The sequence below is a fragment of the Pan paniscus genome, chromosome 19 (assembly GCF_029289425.2).
Source record: "Pan paniscus chromosome 19, NHGRI_mPanPan1-v2.0_pri, whole genome shotgun sequence".
NCBI lineage: Eukaryota > Metazoa > Chordata > Mammalia > Primates > Hominidae > Pan > Pan paniscus.
This window is the reverse complement of record NC_073268.2, coordinates 53870833-53874619: the sequence shown is the minus strand read 5'-3', so window position 1 is coordinate 53874619 and position 3787 is coordinate 53870833.

The window sequence follows — 3787 nt, the reverse complement described above, 5'->3', positions numbered from 1 at the left end:
TAGTCTATCATGATTAAAGGTATCTTTAATATCTAACTGTAATGTAACAGAGAAATAAAAGGAAGCAACTTACGGTAATGTGTAATTCAATCTGGAGATGGCCAAAACTCCTGATGACACAATCATTAGATGCTTGCATATGTACATATAATTACCATTAATGTGCCCACTACAAATGCAGACTACTGCAGTAGTTTTGACCTGGAACTCAAATGCCATGAGCAATGCTGCCACTAGTGACAGTTTTTAAAATGATAGAAAACTCTTGGTTACGTACTGAACAAAGACTACAACCTTCCCTCACTTAACTGGTAATTGCATTTTTGAGCAAATCAAGTACTGCAGATCTACAACAAAAATATAAAATGGAGTTATAATCTAAGCTCAAAAAATTATTGTCAACGTCCACCCGTCAGAACAGATCTGCGGTTGAATCGAGTTGGGTTTATCGCACACTTTTACACAAGAGAGATCACACACCATGGGGAACCATGGGGTGCCTCAGTATGAGGGTGCTGGGAAGGGCTTTTTAAAGGATTTGGGGTTGTGTTGGGTGATTTCAAGAAGGGCTCCATGAATCATGGTTTTACTCTGGATTAAGTGCTTTCAGAAAGCAAGGGAAATTCTAAATGAGTGTAAATATTGAAATTTTTAATCTAGGAGGAAGAAGGAACAGAGTGATCTAATGGGTAATGGAGCAAATATCACACATGTAAGCCAAGAGACAAGAATGTTTGGTCGCTCTATGATTTACACAGGCTCTTGCTAAGTTCCAACATGCTTATGGAGTGTCTTAATTTTTGTCTTCCTCCACCACACTCAGAGTGGCCTTGTCAGATGTTGTCGTTATATAACATTGTTTATATTCAACAGAATATAATAGCCTAGCCATTAGGGCTAAATCAGCTTCCAGCTGACAGCTGTAGGGGTTGCTCTTCCTTTCTCATTATAAACAGGATTTCTATGTACATAATTATTCAGCGAGGTTCAAAGAAGTCATGAGATACAGGACAATTCTTTGTTGTCTAAAACTGTCCTATGCTCTTCAGGCACCTAGCATCTCTATTCACTTTCACTCACATTTCATTGGCCATTGTTAACCACATGGCCTCAAATTAATTAAGGAAGCTGAGAAATGTAGAACAAATGGAACGTTTAGTGAGCATTACTATCTCTACTACATGCAACCTTCAATAAATTATTTTACTTCTCTATTAGTTACCTACCTGTAACATGAGGTTACATGGTACATAATGGTCATTCTTCCCTCTTGGGGAGAATCACATGAGATAATACATAAAGGAACTTTAATAAGCTCTAAGAGTTATATAGATTTAAAAGGCCCATAGTACCTATATGTTGGAGTTAATGTGCCATCACTTCTACACACACACACCCACACACACACACACACACACCCTTACCTATTTAGAGGTCTGGGTCAAAGAATACATACTCTGGGGGATGTAGAATTAGAATGTGATTTTACTAGGGCCAGGCATGGTGGCTCACACCTGTAATCCCAGCACTTTGGGAGGCCAAGACAGGCAGATCACCTGAGGTCGGGAGTTCAAGACTAGCCTGACCAACATAGAGAAACCCTGTATCTACTAAAAATACAAAATTAGCCGGGCGTGGTGGTGGGCACCTGTAGTCTCAGCTACTTGGGAGGCTGAGGCAGGAGAATCACTTGAACCCGAGAGGTGGAGGTTGCAGTGAGCCAAGATTATGGCACTGCACTCCAGCCTGGGCAACAAGAGAGAAACTCTGTGTCAAAATAAAAAAACAAAAATGTGATTTTACTTCCATTTTACTAGCACCATTCAGTCAATTCACCTGTATCCAAGCCTGACCCAGGGTAAAAAAATGGAAAACCACTTATCCTCAGTCTCTCCTAATTTCTTCAGTCTTAATGAAATGATGAAAGTGTCACAGATTTTATTTTCTAAAGACTATCTCCCATCCCACATACTTCTTATTATAATGTAATCTTAACACTCCTCTCATCAAGTACTGGGCTCTATGTACCCTTCTATTGAAGCTGGATGGACCTTGGTTACTGCTTCATCCAATGAAGTATGACAGAAGACACATCATGTGAATTCCAAAACTAATCATTAAAATGCCATGCACTTCTCTTGCTCTCTTGGAAGGCTCATTGTTAGAACCCAGTGCCAGGTTGTGAAGAAGTCAAATGTGCCCACAGGGAGAAACTACACAGTGTAGGTGTTCCAACCGAGAGCCTAGCTGAGGCCACAGCTGACAGCCAATGTCAACCTCCAGGCCAGTAGCTGAAAAGCTCCCTGCCACTCCCTGGCTCCTTCCCCAGCCATCACTGTGCTCCATCCAAATTCCTGTCCCACAGAATTTGTGAGCATAATAAAATGACTTTTCACCAGTAATTCTAGGAGTGGAGTTTTACGTAGCAACAGCATCTGAACAGTGCAACTCGGCAGCAACTACAATATTCACTTAATTATTACATAAAGGACAACTATGTATTTACTAAATTATTACATCTCTAATACTGTACTAACAACTGGAGTTGTTAGTACAATATGGAAAGTTAGTTCAAATGGAAATAATCATGGATAATGCTCAAAGTGCACTGTATCGACAAGAATCCAGTTAGGCTATGAGCAACAGAGAAGCCAGAACATTAACACTTGAAGAAGGTAGTTCCTCCCTTCACTTTTATTAAAAGTTCAAACAGGTCGCCAGATACGATGGCTCACGCCTGTAATCTCAGTACTTTGGGAGGCTGAGGCAGGCGGATCACCTAAGGTCAGGAATTCGAGACTAGCCTGGCCATTGTGGTGAAATCCCGTCTCTACTAAAAATACAAAAATTAGCCAGGTGTAGTGGCAGGGTGGTAATCCCAGCTACCAGGGAGGCTGAGGCAGGAGAATCACTTGAACCCAGAGGGCAGAGGTTGCAATGAGCCGAGATCACACCACTGCACTCCAGCCTGGGTGACAAGAGCAAAAACTCTGTTGCAAAAAAAAAAAAATTCAGACAAGTAGTTCAGGGCTGCTATACCCACAAGATGGGATTCAGACAGTATCTACCTCATTTCTCTGCCATTCACAAAACGAAGCCTTTATCACATAGTCCAAGATGGCTACTCTAGTTTCTGCTATTGTGTCTACCTTTCAGGAAAAAGGGGGAAAGGATGGGCGTGCCTCCTCCTTTTAAGGATACTTCCTGGAAGTGTATCCATTGGCCCAAACTTGGTGATGTGGCCATACCAAGATACAGCGATAAAATCTAGGAAAAGTTTTATCTTTATTCCAGGATGCCATTCCCTAGCTAATTAGGTGGGAAATCTGTAGAAGGAGAAAAACGAATATTAGGGAATACAGGGTAGCTCCTACCACATGCATATTCTAAAATTCATTGTTACTTGGTTTAGGATGCAGTTCAAATAACACAGTTACCTAAAGAACTACACCAATGTATCCTTTGTTAGACTCTCAACCCTAAAGATTTAGGTTAGATCTTTCAGATTGTATTTTAAAATGTCTTTAGTGCAGTATCAATTCTCACCAGACAGAACAGCTAAGTAAAATAAACAAGCTCTTAACAAATTATTAATTTTTAAGAAAGGAAAGGGCATTTAGAGCAAATATTTTCTCTAAAAAATACTAATATATCATGTTTTATATCCTACAGATATTCCTGCAATCTGTTTTCCTTGGGAAAGTCACTCAATAACCTGAAGTTCAGTTATATCATCTAAAGTATTACATATTTATCATGAGGGTTAAATGAGATTACACATGTCAAA